We start from the raw sequence: 18174 nt of genomic DNA on the forward strand, positions 1-18174 counted from the left end.
TTATGATTAGGGGGCCTCTTTGCACTAAACTGGGCAGGAGACTGAGCTACCCCCTTCCTATCTTCGTTTTCTCCCTTATTCTCTGTCTGTTGCATCGTTCCGTGGGTCAGGCAGCAGAAATAAGCGTGCAGTGCGTGGAAAGCGGTGAGGCAAGAATGAGAGATTTGTGGTCACCGGAGCACAGACACAGGACCACGTGATGGCAAACAGGAGGTCAGAGCAAAAAGAAATGCCAACAGGCAACGCGCTGACTGGAACCAGGGACTCCCCGACACAAAGTCAGAGGCTCTGCCCCTGAACTGGGGTTCCTGGTGAGCACCACGTCACCTGTGTGGTTGTGCCCAAGGAGCTATCACGCACTCTCACTTCTCATCCCTAGCAAACTAGTGGGAGCTGACTGCCCGACCTCGTCCAGATAGACCTCTGTCTGACTCTGGACGTATTCTGTCCTTCTCTAGAAACTTCTAGAAATCTTCCCTGCCCAGAGCACTGCGGCCTCCTCCCCAGTCCCCGTGTGGGGCACTAATCATTGCTTAGAGCTGGAATCTTCCCTCTTTCCTTCCCTCGCGCTCAGGTTTCACTTCCCCAGTCCGCTGCCGCCAGTCCCACTCTGACCCCCTGCAGCATGGGCTCCTCTGAGTTGTCCTACATTGCTTTCTCTGCTACCCCCACTCTTTTCGTTCCTTACTCCTTGGCTTTAAAGGGAGATGGCCTTACTGGACAAGTCACGGTGCCATGCTGGCCCCAAACCATCAGCCCAGCACAGCCAGATGACTTGGGACCAGGTACAAGGACTCGCTGTTTGGGCACCAAACTCAGGCCTTTACTATCTCCTAGACTGGGACCAGCGGTCCCTTCCTCCTTGGACCTCTCCTGGAAGTTACCACTACGAGGCCCAAAGGCCACAGAGATCCCAAGGATGCAGAGAAGGGACAATCATCCAAATTGGCATAGCATATGGAGGCCAAACTAGATGAAAAGCAGACATGCATCTTGAACAGGACGCTTTGCAGATCTGTCTGTATGAGGGGAGGTTAGAAACCGTGTGGGGGGCCAACAAAGGAGTGTTGGCTAAGTCAAGAGTGGTAGCAGCCGCCATACAGAAGAATACTCTGTATCCACTAAGAAAGGTGTCCTAAAAGCTTTTTTTTATTGGTGTGAAAAAGTCATCTATTCCTTTTGATGTTAAAAACGTCATAGAATAGCTTCATCTTTGTAAGAAAACGATATGCAAATTATAAACATCTCTGACATGACCTATTTGCTTTTCTCCACGCAAGTTAGTTTTGCTTTAATAAAAAGCAACAACTTGGGGCGCCTGGGTGTCTCGGCCTGTTAATCATCCGACTCCTGATTTTGGCTCAGGTCATGATCTCGCAGTTAAGTTCAAGCCCCACATCGACACTGCACGGACAGTGCGGAGCCTGCTTGGGATCCTCTCTCTCTCCCTTCCTCTCTGCCCCTCCCCCACTCACACTCTCTCAAAATAAAATAAAACCTTAAAAAAAAAGTGCAACAATTCCAATGGTCTGTGTCACTTAAACAGGAGATGCTTCTGTCTGAAAAGAGACTGGTTCCAAAAAGATTCGAAATGGGTCGGTGGAGACAGGTCCCAACTGCCCCGATCCCACCTGCTCCCTTCCTGATGATGTTGTGCCAAGAACCCAGTATCCAGGCTAGTGGTCTCATAGCACAGGGGTATCCAGATTCAGATCTCTGACCTCATTTTGGTGGCTCCAATGGTCTTATTTTTTGGAAGAGTTTTTGCATTTCTGCACACCCAGATGGATTTTTCTTACAAAGCTTCTGTTCCTCATCCGCTGGGTCAGTCCAAAGATGTCATCATGGTGCATTCCAATTGCTAGAAAGGAAAAAGACGGTAAAGGCAGGTGTATCAGTTGATATTGTGGGTCTCAGCCCTGCGTCGGGCTCTGTGCTGACAATGCAGAGCCTGCTTGGGATTCTCTCTCTCTCCTTCTTTCTCTGCCCCTCCCCAGCTCACATGCTCTTTCTCTCAAAATGAATAAATAAACTTAAAAAAATATATAAAAGAACTATTGGAAATACATCACAGAATTGGTAGGAAGCAGAAAATCAGGCTTGGGAAAGGCATGACCACATCAGCCTCAGAGATTACAGCAGCAATCTTAGGAGTTCAGTGTTTTCCTGTTCTTTATCTTTTGCTGAGGCGTCTGCTAAATATCCCTTTGAATTAAGTAACAAGGCTGTTTCCCTTATTACAAAGCTCTACTCATTATTGGATAAAAAGCAGAAAGGCCATCACATACATTCAAATGGGAGATGTCACAGTGTGTGTGTGTGTGTGTGTGTGTGTGTGTGTGCGCGCGCGGCGCGCACATGCATACGTGTGCACACGAGTTAAATATTAGAGAAAAGCTTTGGGGATTATAAAATACAAACACAATATAGAACCATATGTACATGTAGGCAGAACTTGGCAACTAGTAACCATCCCCCATGTTCTACCTGACTATTCAGGGAGACCCTTTGTGTCTAAGTATTTTGTCATTCCTTGAACCATTACCCGGGTAATAGGAACAGTCCCAATAAAGGCTAAAATGAAAGCAAGATGTAGCAACTTGCTTTTTTTTTATGTTTATTTATTTTTGAGGGGGGGAGGGGCAGGGAGAGAGGGAGACAGAGGATCTGAAGCAGACTCCGTGCAGGGCTCGGACCCAAGATCCCCGAGATCATGACCTGAGCCGAAGTCGGACGCTAAACCGACTGAGCCACCCCGGTGCTCCACCGCTTGCTTTTTGAATTGGAGGAGGGGCCCTGACATGCTGTGAAATGATTCATACAAGAGGCGGGTAAAACTATGAACCCAATAGGATAGAAATTTGACGATCTTGCCTTTGGTTTTCAGCACGTCAGTCATTGAGCAGACGAGCTGAGTGTTGGGCTGGGGTTATTGGGAAGTCTGCCGTCTCCATCTGTGTCCGGAGAAGAGAACACACACATCGGAGCTTTCCACTGCACGACTTTGAGCTTCCCGAGACCGTCAGCCTTGGCTTGGCTCTTTCTACTGCTCTATCCCAACACGTGGTCCCTAAAGGTTCTGTCCTTCAGCGGGATCTCTATTCCAAGAACGAGTGGTACTCAGAACCCTTAACCACGGCTCACAGCATAGACACTGACCGATCGGAATGCACGCCAGCCGTAAACAGCCATCAGATGCCTGCCCGATGAATAAGCTTCCTCCAACCCATTGGCCAGTTGAATCCATGTGATAAGTTCATCAGCTAACTTCCCACTGACAGCCCGTGGGCTCTCAGATTTTCAGCCCTGACGAATCAACTGGACTTCCACCTCCTTCAACGCCAATAGGACAGAAAAGCAATTCTATAGCCACCCCACTTTCGTGAAGGTCTTTTGCCAGCAGCAAAAGACCCCAAATGTTGTATCGGCCTAGGCACGTGGTTCCAGAAACAGAAACTGGTTCTGCCTGTGGCAAAAGATGAGATGACCACTGTCTGTGTGGCAGGGAGCCTGCAGCGCTGAAGGGAAGGCTGGAGGCGCAGGTTCACGCGAGGCAGGGGCGACCCAAGGGGACTCAGCCAGCCAGGCCCTCGGGCACTGCCAACCCTGGGATTTGTGTCACTCATTCCGAGTGTAGTGTGAGTCAGGAGCACCTGTTTGGCCAGCAGTGCTGGGAGAAAGGGAGAAAGGGAGAAAATCGCCTTTATATTTGGCCTCTGCAGCTGCAAGAGGAGACATTTCTTCCACCAGGGCTCCCATAATTGGACATCCTCAAAAGATGGAAAGAAGGTTCTAAAGTTGGGAGGGAAAAAGAAAAACAACACACCTGAATTGGAACCAGGGACCTCTAGATTGTCAATCAAACACTTCATTCAGAAACAACCAGTCTCGTCTAATAAGTGTGTTTCAATTCTGAACTTTAAAGCAGAGTTGAGGGGCACCTGGGAGGCTCAGTCGGTCAAGTAGCTGACTTTGGCTCAGGTCATGACCTCACGGTTCGTGAGTTCGAGCCCCGCGTCAGGCTCTGTGCTGACAGCTCAGAGCCCGGAGCCTGCTTTGGATTCTGTGTCTGCCTCTCTCTCTGCCCCTCCCCAGCTTGCTCTGTGTGTGTGTGTGTCTCCCTCTCTCTCTCTGCCCCTCCCCTGCTTGCACTGCCCCCCCCCCTTAAAAATAAATAAACATTAACAAGAAATTAAAGCAAAGTTATCAGTTATGGGCAGTCACCACACCTAGCAGTATGGTGCCACTACGATCTGTCACCACCCTAGCATGCCCACACCTTCCCTGCCTTTCCTGCATTCTCTCCCCTCTGCACACCTGGCCGCTCTCCGTGCCTACAGCCCATTGATGTTCACCACCAGAAGGTTGTTTAACATTACATAGTGTTGTATGTTCCAAAATACTTACTTGGAACCACTGGATGTTACAATTGAAGTTAGCGGAGGGGTGGTGGGATGTGTGCCTCCCCAAAGCAAAAGTTCCCAGGTACCTCCTGTGTCCGACTAAATCATAATCCCTAGGGCTCATCTGTTTTTTTTTTTTGTTTTTTTTTTTTTTTAACTAAGGTCCCTAAGTGCGTGCAGGCAGGCTGGGTAACCTGTGATCATAAGGTAAAGTTTGAAGAGGAACTTAGGACCTTCTGTCACACATATGTCATTCATAACAGCTCCATGACATGTGCCGCATCCCAGAAGTCACCTGAGAAAAGGAAGGTGGCAATGGAGAGGACTTTCCAATAAGCAGGACCCTAACTTAGGTCACTTATTTGTCAATAAGGTAAGCCACCTACAGGGGGCACCCGGATTTGAACCGGGGACCTCTTGATCTGCAGTCAAATGCTCTGCCCCTGAGCTATACCCCCTTACTGTGGTCCTGCTCCTCATTAGCATAGTTAACCTGTGACACCACGCCCAAGCATTCCACAGTGTCCTGTACATTCTATTCACTCTTGGTCAGCCAATGAAACTGGCAAGCCCACTAGAAACTGACTGGAGACCACCCTCTGGCCAGGAGTTCACCCTTCCTCCCCCCCCCCCCCACCACCCAGAGCTTCTGGCTGGTCAAATAGCACTTTTCCATTTTGAAGCCATAATCTGAATTCCTCCCATAAACTGCAATCTCCTTCTCACCCCTTGCTCAGTACCTGGGGGGTGGGGAGAAGGGAGAGGAAGTGTAGGAATCAGGCCTGTTATGTCCATAATAACGCTTCATAACAAACCATCCCCAAATTCAGATGCATGCAACAATAAGCATTTCTTTTCATGTTCATAGGGTCAGCAACATGGGTGACAACCAGTAGATCTAGTCTGAGCTTGACCTGGTGGCCCTGCTTCAAGCTGGAGGTCCATCTGTGCTTGGTTTCTTTCTTTTTTCATTTTTTTTCCTGTGCTTCATTTCTTTATGTGAGTTGGGCACAGGTCTGCTCCAAGTCTGTTTCTTCCTGGGTCCAGGTTGGAAGAGTCACAGCTAGCAGGGAAAATTTTCTCATGGCAGTGGCAGAAATGCAAAAAGGTCAAGCCCAAGCACGCAAGCAGATTTCAAGCCTCTGTTAGTATCACACGTGCTAATATCCCATCAGTGAAAGCAAGTCTTAGGACCTACCCTTAAATCAAGGGCAGGGAAATCTATCTTTTTTTTTTTTTTTTTTTAGAGAGAGAACGTACGTGCAAGCAGGGGAGGGGTAGAGGGAGAGGGACAGGGAGGGAGAGAATCTCAAGCAAGCCCCATGCTCAGACTAATGGAGGGCTCGATCTCACGACTGTGAGACCATGACCTGAGCCAAAATCAGGAGTCGGATGCTTAACTGACGGAGCCACCCCAAACCTGTTCCACTTCTAATGGGAGGATGTGAAAAGTCTTGTGGCAAAGGGCACACATAGAACAAGTGCAGAACTGGGGCCAACATTTTAATCTACCATTATTTGCCCTCTTGGTCATAATTACTTAAATCTCTTCCACGTGCATAAGGTACTCAGCCTCATCCCAAAGCCCCCAAAGCCTCATGCAGTCAGACGAAGTCCAGGATCTTATGATATACGTTAGATCCAGATGAGGCTTCTCTCGATCCAGAGACCTATAAGCTTAAGAAACAAATTATCTACCACTCATACACCCAAAGTCCAGCGATGGTGCAGGAACAGACTTACGGCAGTAAATGTTTACGTGCAATGACTGATCACAACGGGAAACACATGGCCATAGACATTGAAATGCTAGGCATAAGTGGCCACGCTCCCCTTTTGCCTTTTGTTACAGACAGAGCCTCCTTCTAGATACCAAATTCAGTATTTGCCAGCCTTTTTACAATAATATTGTATAACAAACCACCCCAAAACCCAGTGGCACACAACATATGCATTCCAGCAGTAGGGAAAATTCCTTGAGTCAGCTCTGGTTCTGCTACCTAGGGAGAGCTCCCTGCTCACTGTTCTGCATGACTCATGGGCCCACCCTCTAAGACGTCTTCCTTTTTTCCTTCCTCCTTCTCTGAAATTTCTGGAGAGATCATTGGAAAACATGTCCTTTGTTGTGGCTAGGCATTCTTCTCAGTTTGCTTCCCCCTATGGAATGCTGGAAGCCCAGGCCCTTTTATTCTCCAGTCTTGGTAACTTTTTTGTCCAGGCTAGTAATGTTTTCGCCAATACAGCTCTCTCAAGAAATGTGTGGGTTTTCTATGTATTTGACTCCACATGCCGAAAGCCATGACCACAATTCTCTTTGATGTATGCTCTCCCTCCAGCTCAATTATAAGTACTTGGGCACATCCTCAGTCTTTCTAGGAATACTTTTGTCCAGCCGAGAGGATATACTTAGTATCGGCTTAATTCTTCAGTGCTCTTAATGAGGTACATCTAAGCTATGAGCACATTAAGCTTGATTTGGTTTGGGGCTATGTCTTACTGGAAGGCTCTGGATTTAGCCTTTTGGCTAAAGTGATGTAATAACAGCCTCGCCTTTGTTTTGGACGGGATGGTTTTATTTTTCTCACTACGCAATTCTGAGCTATCTAGATTGCCTCTAAATTCTGACTGCAAACCAGTAAGTTGTCTTCTGAACTCAAATCTTTTTTTTGCAGTACTTTATCAAAAACAGCCTGTAACAAAACGGCTCATGCATTCAGTATTTTTCTTCGTAATATCCTACCGCTAACACTACAAGTTCAAATGCATTTTCTGCCTTCCAGGTTATCATGAGCCCGTTTTCCCTGCCCTCAATAATAGTTACCCCACTAACTTCCCACTAATTCCCCATGCTTCATCATAAAGACATGTCATGTACTTTAGGCTTTTGTTATAGCAGGAGGCCCCTTCTGTGTGTCAATGTTAGTATTTTCCAGTCGTATTCATAAGAGTGTTGCAAAAACGCCCCAAAGCATTGACACACGACAATAAGCATTTATTCTCATGCTCATGGGTCAGAATATTGAATGAGAATCAATTGATAGAGGCTGGGCTTGGCTGGGTAAGCCCGCTTCAAGCTGTGGGTCCAGAGGGCGTTGGCCTTTCTAGCTGAGTCGCGCTTAAGGTTGGACCACGTGTGTTCTTTCTGGGGCCCAGGCTGAAGGGGCAGCAGCTCACAGGATAAACACATCTCACAGTAATGGCAGAAATGCCAGAGGGCACACTCAAATTTGCAGGATGATCTCAAGCGCCCACCTGCATACACCTGCTAACATCCTGTTGGCACTCACACGATGTGCCAGTTATCAATTTTTTGACTCCTGGGTCCAAATTCATGCTTCCATACCTGCCCTACAATAACGGACTGGCTTCCCTACGCCTTTCTCCTTAAGCGAGCACAATGCTAAGAGCTGTCAGTAGAGGGCGCCGGAGGGATGTTGCAGGAGAAAAGGGGCTTGTCTCCCTCTTTCCTGCTACGTGTTGTTTTGTTTTGTTTCGTTTTTCGTTTTTTTGCTTTTCCTTCCCCTTGGTCTCTGCTGCAGGGTTGGTCAGTGGTGTGGGAGTGTGAGGACCCAGGCACGCACCCGGGGAATGAAGTCCCGCCAGTGGACCCGATAGCCCCAAGCTGGGCCGGTGACCATCACCCTGGGCCCTCCCAACTCCGTGCGTGCACCTGCCGGCGCCGGCCACCTGGCTGGCCTCTGCCCCTCAGAAATTTGATACCAGGAACCTACCATACTTCAGTATGTCAAGGGAGAAAGGACACCTGAAAAAACACCAGGGCCTGGGGAAAAGAGGTGGGGAGGGCAACTGATGACATTGTATAGAATGTGGGAGCTGGGAAGCCACTCCTCTACGAGAGGCAATAAAGCAAAGCTCCAGCAGGGGGCACCCGGATTTGAACCGGGGACCTCTTGATCTGCAGTCAAATGCTCTACCCCTGAGCTATACCCCCTTGCATGGAATGAGGTCCTCTTTACATTATTTCACCTGTGACGCCGCACCAAACATTCCATAGGGCACTGTAAGTTCTGTTCATTCCTGGTCGGCCTGTGAAACCGGCAGGTGCACCGCAACTCACTAAAGACGGCTATGCAGCCATAACACCGCCTTTTCGATTCCCCAGAGACCCTTCGCTTGTCTCCTAGCACTTTTCCACTACAGCCACACCTGAACTGCAGGAGGCACCAGGTTTCTGTGGACCCCAGCCCCCCCATCCTTCCTTTCTTCCCTCCTCCCTCAGCTACACCTGCTCTGCCCCATCCTCCCCAGCCTCACCCTTGCTTGCTCTCTCGCCCGTTTTCCTTCACATCTTCCCCCATCTCCCCAGCCCAATCCCCTCCTGAGGCAGTCTCCCAGCGGCTTGGTTGGGCCCTAGAGAGGCAGGAGCCCCTGAATCCTTCCTGCAGCACAACAGAGGAAGCTAGCGAGAGGCATAAAGGCTGCTATTTGGAGACCCACAGCCCTGGCGCAAGGATCCCTGGTTTATGGTCAGAGATCGCTCTTTCTTCTGCCCCACAGGCAGCAGAGCCCAGGCCCTGCATGTACCCACGCCCCCACTCCCACTCCCTCCCCACTGCCGACACACACCAGTCCTTCCTAAAAGGCACCAGCACAGTAACCTATGTTCTATTACATGGCATCAGAGACCAGTGAGATTCACTTTTCAGAGACCACAGAGGATACTGAGCTATGCAATGGAAAGTGCGGTAAAAGAGGGGAGATTCTTGACTCGTTCCTGTGCAGCTTACTTGGATCATTACTGCGTTACGCGGATAACATGTTTCACTTCAAAAATAGAATGTAAATTCGAAATAAGTATTCCAGTGAGAACAAAGCAGCGCCCCATCCAGGATGTTTCTAACATAATCAACCTGCTACCATGTTGCTGGCTGTTTGCCGGCCCTATAAAACACCATCTTTTTATTAAGGGAGGTGATTGGAAAGCTGGGCACCCTTCCCTGGGGTGGCCACGTTCCCTGGTGAGGTGAAATCCATTAGGCAGAGCTGGTTCCTAGCCTCCCTGCCCGAAGTTCTGGCCTTTGTTTCTGAGGCCATTGAATAAGCCCGGGATGGATGTGAAGATCCCACTCTTTTCCGATTTGTGTCCTATCTTTCATGCATGTGACAAAGATACTGTTAATTTAACTGACATTATAAGTCAGTAACCCACAGGATCAAACCCTACTTTTGGCTGGAGGCTTTTTCAGTTATTTAGGGGTAAGAGATCAGACTGTCTGTGCTTGGTGCTGGGTAGAGGGTTTACACATTTGACCTGCATTTTATTTCTCTGAGTCCCAATGCCAATAGAATTAGCCACTTTAATATATATTTTCTTACTGTTTTATTTATTTTTGACAGAGAGAGAGAGCGCGCGAGACAGAGCATGAGCGGGGGAGGGGCAGAGAGAGAGGGAGACCCAGAATCCGCAGCAGGCTCCAGGCTCTGAGCTGTCAGCACAGAGCCCCACGCGGGGCTCGAACTCACGGACCGTGAGATCATGACCTGAGCCGAAGTTGGATGCTCAACCGACTGAGCCCCCCCAGGTGCCCCTAGAATTAGCCACTTTACTGTATGGTGTCCCCTGGTGTTCTTAGCACATCAAGGCCTGGCTCTCATCATGCACTTCCTTCCACGAGACACTGGCAATATTCAACTTGCCTGCTTTGTCAGTGTGTGTCAATGACTGCCAGGTCCCAATTTGTGAATAACTAGCCAGATGTTCACTGCTTTTAGCCCCAACAAGACCAGATGACCGATGTCATGTCCCCTTCACCTCCTGCACTGAACTCTGGTATCAATTTTCGCACTGCCAGCATTCTGTCTCAAAAACAGAAACTGATAATGGCTAAATGAAACAAGCAAGGAAATTACTGGCACAATGACAAAAATCTCAGACCACTAAAGGAAACCTAGAGATCTACGCTCAGAAAATGGGCAGAATTAAAGGACAGCCGGTGGGGGGGGGGGGGTGGTCAGGATCATTTACCTCCAAACAGCATCCTGGTTAGGGGGCTGATAATGCCCCCACTGTGCACCAGCTGCAGCCATCAGCCCCGCTGCCAATGCCAGAGCAGTGGCCCCCCTGGAGTAAATTCCAGGCTCTTCCTGCTTGTGTGTACCTCATTCCATGTTCCAAGTCTCCATCACGTGCATGGGATCGGCTAAGCCCTGCTGGGGTTTGTGGGAGGGCAAAGTCTGGTACTTTTGCCTTTTGTAGTATAGTTACATCCTGGTCCCCACCAGCCATGCACAGCTCTGGATCCCCCCAAAATGGAAAGGAATTTCAAACGTTGAGGGTGTAAGATAGTTACAAATACGTACCACAAGTATCATCAGTGAGACTGAATCAATGGCAGGATGAGGAATGGAGAAAATTGTGTAGTGCTACCAGAGACTGGGGGAAGCTTTCTAGCAAAGGCCTGACCTGCTGCTCCTCTCTTCCCCCCCCCCACCTTTTTTTTTTAAATTCTAGTGTAGTTAACATACAGTGTCATGTTAGTTTCGGGTGTCCTGTGTAGTGATTCAACAATTCTATACAATACTTGGTGCTCATCAAGGTATGTGTACTCTTAATTTCTCTCTCCTCTTCTTGCTGGAAGATGCAGTTATTGGGAATGCCAACACCAAGTCTAAATAGAAACGACAGCAAGCCCATACCATGGAATATTATTCAGTGATTAAAAAAGAAATGAGCTGTCAAGCCACAAAAAGACATGGAAGGACCTTAAGTGACTATAGCTAAGTGAAAGACGCTGACCTGAAAAGGCTATATACAGTATGCTTCCAACTGTATGACACTCTGGGAGAGGCAAAACTATGGACAGTAAAAACATAGGTGGTTGCCAGGGATTGCCGGGAGGGGAGGGATGAATAGGGAGAGCAGGGGGGATTTTTTAGAACAGTGGAACTATCTTTCATGATGCTAGTAATTGTGGATACATGGCATTCTGCGTTGGTCAAAACCCATAAAACTGTAGGAGTCTTACTGCAAATTACAGGGTATTAATAACGTATCAATATGCATTCACCAATTTTAACAAATATACCACACTAGTGCAAGGTGTGAATGACGCGGAAACTGGGGCGGGGGGGGGGGGTAAGGTGAGGGGGTATAGGAGAACTCTGTACTTTCTGCCCAGTTTTTCTGTAAACTGGAAACTGCTCTAAGAAATAAGGTCGGCAACATACATATTTTTAATGACAGCAGGTGGGGACTCCCTGAATTGCGAATCAGAGACCACGTGATCTGTGTTCCAAGGACCCACCGAGGAGCCAGGGCGCCTTGCCCCTGCCCCGCAATCGGTATCCAGAGCTCTTAGCATAGCAAGTCGCCCACGTCTTCCGTGGGCTCGCCTCAAGCCTGGGGGTGGGGGGGGTGGGGGGGGGGTCTGCTGAATGGCGGAGGGGCCCCTTTCCTGCCAGGCCTCCCTCTGCACCTGGCAGCTTCTCAGGCCCCTGCCCAGGGCACCGGCTTTGAGAATCATACACATTTAGGCGAAAGGCCCTTTAAAAATCATCCAACGTAGTCTTGCCCCACACGCGTCCGTCAGATCATCTAGAGCGGGAGGGGTTGGAGGAGATAGGGGGAAGGGCAGAAGGGTGCCAGGTTTTCCCGATGGGCCCTGCAGGCCTCCCGCATCAGAGTCCCGGCTCCGAGGCCTGTGATGTCTCGCGGCTGCGGCTTCTGTGTGCGCCCCGGCCTCCTGCCTGCTTACTCACTCGGAAGGAGAAACAGTGCCTGAGATCACCAGACGTACACGTGGGCCAGAGGGTCGTGGCAAAAAGGTCTGTTTCTGGGCGGGCAATGCAATTTTCCCGCAGCAAACCACTTCCCGAAGCAGGAGATGCCCTTTCCGGCCTTTCCTCCCGCTTTCACTTCCGGTCTGCTGAGCCGTCCACTGGAAATCAGACCAATTAAAAAGCCGCCTAATTAATAGGTAGGGTGAAACCACTGCCTGAGCCGTCCACAGGAAATCAGACCAATTAAAAAGCCGCCTAATTAATAGGTAGGGTGAAACCACTGCCGGACCCGGGATGACGCGGAAAGAAAATCTCCACGGGGCACCCGGATTTGAACCGGGGACCTCTTGATCTGCAGTCAAATGCTCTACCCCTGAGCTATACCCCCACAGATGATGTTGAGTTCTAACTGACATCTTTTAACCTGTTGCAATACCCAGGTACCTTCCAGGACACTGCGACTTTCACTCAGGGGGCCTGCAGAACCTCATCGTTCAGAGTGATGCCCTGAGTGATGAAGCTTCCCCTTCATTTCCCACAGAGCTCGGTTCTTGTTTGATTTTCCTCCACTGTGCGAAAGCAGTTATCACTCAACCATCTTGTCCCTTGGTTCTAGTACCGCCTTTATTGCCTTATTATAATCAGGAAAACATTCTTCTTTTAAAAAGCTGTATATTCAAGTGAAAGTATATACATAAGTAAAAGAAAGTAAAATTAAATAGATCTAACGGGCAGATCTGTATTTTAGTAGACCTTCCCCCCACCCCCCATCTCTCCCCAAAGTAAAAAACTCAAACTATATCTCAAATCACCACAGCCCCAAATGTACTGCTTGCATTGTTAAATGTCTATGGATTTACAAACATAAATATTTTCAGATTAAGCCCGGGATGGTCATAATTATCAAGGATTGTTTGAAATGTATATTTTCTAAATCATGGAGTTCCTTCCTTTACTGTGTGTGCTATTAAAAAAAAAATAAGTTGTAGTTGAGAATTATAATCCAAAGTAGTAAGCACTGATATGCATAACCTTTTAGCTGTGTAGACACTTGAACCATGGCATTTTGAAATTCAAACTTTCTTTTCTCTTTGGTGAGATGAATAATTGAATAAAGTTGTCTTTATTGATATTTTATGCTATTATACAATAAATATTTTTTACAGATGAAGAAAAACAACCTCCAGCCTAGAATTCTGAACCCAGGTAAACTAATATTTAAGCACGAGGGCAAAGGAAGGGCTTGTCAGTTGGGCAAGACCTGAGCGCGTGTATTAGAGCAGAACCCCACCATCCACAGCGGACAGAGAAAGGAGATGAGCCCTGGGGAGAAACAGGGACATGAAAAGTCCGTGGGTGACCCTCCAGTGGTACCTGCAGCCTCCTCCCAGAGCCAGCATCTCACACCTGATACCCTCATGCAGAGAACGAACAGGCTTCTCACACCAAACACAGAGGGAAGCGAATGATGAGTTCTCACTCCCAACCAGCTCCCTGCTCCATCCGTGGTGCCCACCTAAGTGCAAGGATTTCCCCCAGCAACCAGGGCCAAACACCTGCCAGCCACTGTTGGGTCACCTCTTTCTTTTGCCTCCAAAGCTGGCAGCGAGACCTGTGGGCTCCGCTGTCAGATGTGTCTGCATCTGAGCGGTTCTCTTGGCCCCCCACTGGGACCTGCGGTCAAGGACCAGGGTCCGGCCCCCACCTGGCCCGTCCTGATACTCTCCTCACAGGTCTCCCCCTTCTGTTCTTCCCCTCCTCCTATTTCCACCCAGATGATTGTTTCAAACATGAGTGAGACCACATTTCCTGCTCTGCTCAGTAGCTTACCGCCCTCCTTAGAACAAAATCCAAGGGCATGCTATAGCCTATGGAACCCAGGGTTCTAAACCCAAAGTCAGGAAGAGTGGATCCAGGTTCTGATCCTATTAATAAAGGGCTTTCTGTGGTAGGAAGACTAGTAATCTTGAATCTCTGCAATCAGATGCCCACCGTGAATGGCATAGAGACTAGCGACTCTGGAGCCCCTTCCAGTTATAAATGTCGGTGTCAGTGCTTTTCCAGAAAAAGCAGGGAGGTAGCTATAGGGAGGGGAAACTGTTGCTTGTTTTGCATCAGAGAGATAAAACTGTAGTGAGGAAGGCTTGGCAGCTTCCAGGAGGCCCAGCCAGTGAACGTTTGTAGTGAAAATTTATAGGGATGTTGGGTGTGGCTACACAGGTAAAAGGTATCACTTAGGCCCCAACCTACATCAGGGGGTATAGCTCAGGGGTAGAGCATTTGACTGCAGATCAAGAGGTCCCTGGTTCAAATCCAGGTGCCCCCTGCCGGCCCTCACTTTTGTTCATTGAAGCTGCTATTAAAGATTCAGCTCCTTTCCCTAATAGGGAGCCTCAGGATACTAAGACTTTCCAAATCTGGAGGAAAAAAAAAAGTCAGGGATAACTTAAAGCTTTGTCACCAAGCACCACAGCCCCAGAGTGATAGGTTCCTCCAACTCTGACTTCATGTTTCACTTACCATGGGTCTTTTTCCGTATAGGCTTAGGATTATTTGGTCTACATGTTTTCATTGCTCCAGTCTGTGGTATGCTGGTAAATATTTAACAACCAGCTCTTGGGGGAAGAGCATGGCTGATTTTTAGTGTTTTCCAGTTTCACGGTATAAACAATCTCACCGTGGCCAATTTCAAGCTACAAACGTAAGATCACTGAACATGGAATTGGGAAGGTGTGCTAACAAGTGACTCTCTGCAGCAAGATCGGCTCTGGCACACCACTGTCCCTAATCTGTCTTCCCCAACGAGGCAGCAATGGACTCTTTGACCCCTACTCTATCCTCACGATGCTGACCGACATCAGAGCAGTGGCTGATATCCATCTGATCGGCCATGGAATCATCCATTCGCTCAAGACATATTTGATTCCTACTCGAGGCCGGACACAGGTAAGACAGAGCTGAGCAAGAACCATCTGTGGTGAGTAGAACAGCCACATGAAGAAACGGTCAAGTGAATAACAAGAATAAGCTAAACAGAGGAGAGGGTTATTTTATTTTATTTTGTATGTTTTGGAAGAGAGTGCTGTTTTAACATAAAAGGATTTCTGATACCAGAAATATGCTAGATTAGATCATCTAAAATTCCTCCTACCTCAAAGCACCCAGAAATGCAAGATAAAATATAGCAAATATCCTTTCGTAAGTATAACTGAGCTGTCATGACAATAAAGGGTGTCTTGGGGGTGGGTGGGGGGATGAACTAAAGTTCTGACCCCAAGAATGCCCATGGCTGTGGTGAGACGGCCTAGGTGTTGAGTTTTAACAGCCATGTGGATCCAGAAGGTTAGGTCTAGACTTGGAATCCCCTCCCCCATGTAAAGTCAGACTCTCAGAGTCGCACCATTAGTAAAAGGGCGGGCTAGTAAAACACCAGCACAAGTAGACAAGAGGTCCTTGTCTTTTCAGGGGGGAGGGGATAATTCCCCTGAAAATTTATAACTACAAAGCTATTCTTGTTAGAACTTTGAATTTACACTGCCTGCAGGGTTGAGAAATTCCCCAAGCTAAAAGTTAACAGAAAAAATGTGCCCAGGCTAACAATGATTGTGGGGTACCCAGAAGAAGCAAACACAAACTCTGAAGGGCACATCAGCAAACCAGGCCCCACAGAATTCCCACGGATGAAACCTGGCTTAAAACGGGTTCACAACTCAAAATAATAAAACATATGAGGATCAGCCAACCATGAGTGAAAGCCATCAGACAAAATAAAGGATGTCAGATAAGAGAATTATCATATAGATACTATGAAGTATGGTTAAAATTATTATTATTTTTTTAAATGTTTATTTATTTTTGAGAGAGAGCAAGCGAGCAGGGAAGAGTCAGAGAGAGATGGAGACACAGAATCTGAAGCAGGCTCCAGGCTCTGAGCTGTCAGCCCAGAGCCCAACACAGGGCTCAAACCCATGAACGGTGAGATCATGACCTGAGCCGAAGTCGGACACCCAACCCACTGAGCCACCCAGATGCCTCAGTATGGTTAAAATTATTAAAGACATAGGAAATTGAATATATAGGAATATGTGACTTTTAAAAAGATGAAGCAGACTCATATAAAATGAAAAATACAGGGGCGCCTGGGTGGCTCAGTTTGTTAAGCATCCGACTTCAGCTCAGGTCATGATCTCATGGTTTGTGGGTTCAAGCTCCACATCGAGCTCTGTGCTGATATAATTATAATTATATAATTATATAATTATAAATATCCTTATAATCATAAGGAGGAATATTAAATAATACGATAGCTGAGAAATTTCCAGACTTGTACAAAGACCTCAGATTTAGGAATAAGTTCTGAAAAAGATAAATTCACACCCAGGCACATTGCAGTGAAACTTCATAATACCATAGACAAAGGGATGATCTTAAAAGTGGCCAAAGAGAAAAGACAAATCATGTACAAAGGAATAATAATTAGAATGACAGCAGACTTTTCAACGGAAACAATGATGGTTGAAAACAATGGAATGAAATCTTACACGTCAAAGACTATAAGTTATAATTCTCTACTCAGCTCAACTATCATTCAGGTGTGGAAGAAATATAACTGAAGGCTTTTAGTTCTAAGATTTCCTTGCTGAAAGAACTTTAAAACTTGTAATTCAGAAAGAAGAACACTGAACCCAGAAGGAAGGAAAAAGAGGCAAAAGAAAAAATAGTGAACAAAGATACCAGTGAGCACACTGGTAAATCTAAATAGCACAGATTAAACAAGACGAAAAATGAATTGGGGGGTGCTTAAAAATAAGACTGAACTAAAGAGAACAATTACACAGAAGACAAGGGCAATGATGTGATTGAATTAATATATTAAGGTCCTTCCATTGTGTGAAAGGAGGGTGGAAATGCTAATTAATGTGAGACTGTATCAGATCAGGTGGTGTGTGTGCAAAAATTTAGAGTAACCCCTAAAAGTATAGAAAAAGAAGACTAAATTAGATAAATTTCAAATTAATAGAAAGAGGTGAATCAAGGTGAATTCGTCAAAGGTGAATAAAGAAAAAGTGATCAATCCAATACAAGAATGGAAAGAAAGGCATAGAAAAAATCAGAATAAATAGAAAGCACAAAATAAGATGGTAGAAATGAATCAAAATATATTACTAATCACAATAAATGCAGATGGACTACTTGCCAGTTAAGATAGAGGTTGTCATTATGGATTCAACAACAAACTCTAGCTACATGCTCTTATAAGACACCACCTGAAACATAAATATACAGAAAGTTTGAAAGTAAAAGGATGGGAAAATATATATCAAACAAATACTATCCAGAATAAAGTTAGTTTTGCTATATCATTATCAAATGAAATGAATTATAGATTAAAAGTACTATTACGGCAAAGAGTATTACCTCATAATAGTAAAATGGACTGTCCCAGGAAAACACAATTCTATACTGTATACACAGTATCAAAATATATAAAGCAAAAAGTATCAGAAATACAGGGAGAAACTGACAAATGCACAACATAAATAGATTTTAATACATCATTCTTAGTAACTGATACATCGAGAAGCAAAAAATGGTAAGAAGGAGAGGACACAAACAACACAATCAGTAAGCTTGATTTAACAGATCAAACTAGATCCTACAACCAACATTAGCACATACACGCTCTTTCAAAACAAACACAGAACAGTTTCAAACATTTATTACATCCCTGACTACAAAGCAAGTCTCAGAAAATCCTAAACAAAAAGAACATCACGTACTATATTCTCTTAGTACAAGGTAAAACTCAATAAGGAAAAGAAAACTTTGAAAAGGACCCATACATTTGGAAACTAAAAAGTACGATTCAATAACCTCGTGGATAGAAAAAGAAAATAATGAAAACCAGAAAATATTTTTAAATTGCAGCCATTTTCACGTGGAGGAGTGGACAGTACCATTTATCTTTAGGAGGAAGCTGGCCAATTTATTTGGGAGAACTACAGCTGGCTAATTCACCAAAAGCCAATTC

The 18174-nt window shown here is 46.5% G+C and overlaps 1 long non-coding RNA gene and 4 other non-coding genes across 6 annotated transcripts in view; 1 reads left to right on the forward strand and 4 right to left on the reverse strand.

The window, feature by feature from the left end:
- The window catches only part of LOC109269236 (uncharacterized), a 30109-nt gene that overhangs the window by 10135 nt on the left and 1800 nt on the right, over positions 1–18174 (reverse strand). Inside the window, exons 1-2 of one of the 2 annotated variants that reach the window (XR_002081000.2) lie at positions 10390–11499; positions 1722–1861 (exon numbers count right to left, since the gene is read on the reverse strand). This is a non-coding gene — a long non-coding RNA (uncharacterized LOC109269236). Of the gene's footprint in view, positions 1–1721; positions 1862–10389; positions 11500–18174 lie in introns of those variants that run through there. The other variant, XR_002080998.2, reaches the window with a different exon arrangement.
- On the reverse strand, positions 4790–4861 carry TRNAC-GCA (transfer RNA cysteine (anticodon GCA)). Its single transcript has one exon. It is a non-coding gene; the product is annotated as a tRNA-Cys (tRNA).
- On the reverse strand, positions 8284–8355 carry TRNAC-GCA (transfer RNA cysteine (anticodon GCA)). The gene has a single exon. It is a non-coding gene; the product is annotated as a tRNA-Cys (tRNA).
- Positions 12460–12531, reverse strand: TRNAC-GCA (transfer RNA cysteine (anticodon GCA)). The gene has a single exon. It is a non-coding gene; the product is annotated as a tRNA-Cys (tRNA).
- On the forward strand, positions 14398–14469 carry TRNAC-GCA (transfer RNA cysteine (anticodon GCA)). The gene has a single exon. It is a non-coding gene; the product is annotated as a tRNA-Cys (tRNA).

Source organism: Panthera pardus, unplaced genomic scaffold (genome assembly GCF_024362965.1).
Source record: "Panthera pardus isolate Hobbes unplaced genomic scaffold, ASM2436296v1 HiC_scaffold_9, whole genome shotgun sequence".
Taxonomy (NCBI): Eukaryota; Metazoa; Chordata; class Mammalia; order Carnivora; family Felidae; genus Panthera; species Panthera pardus.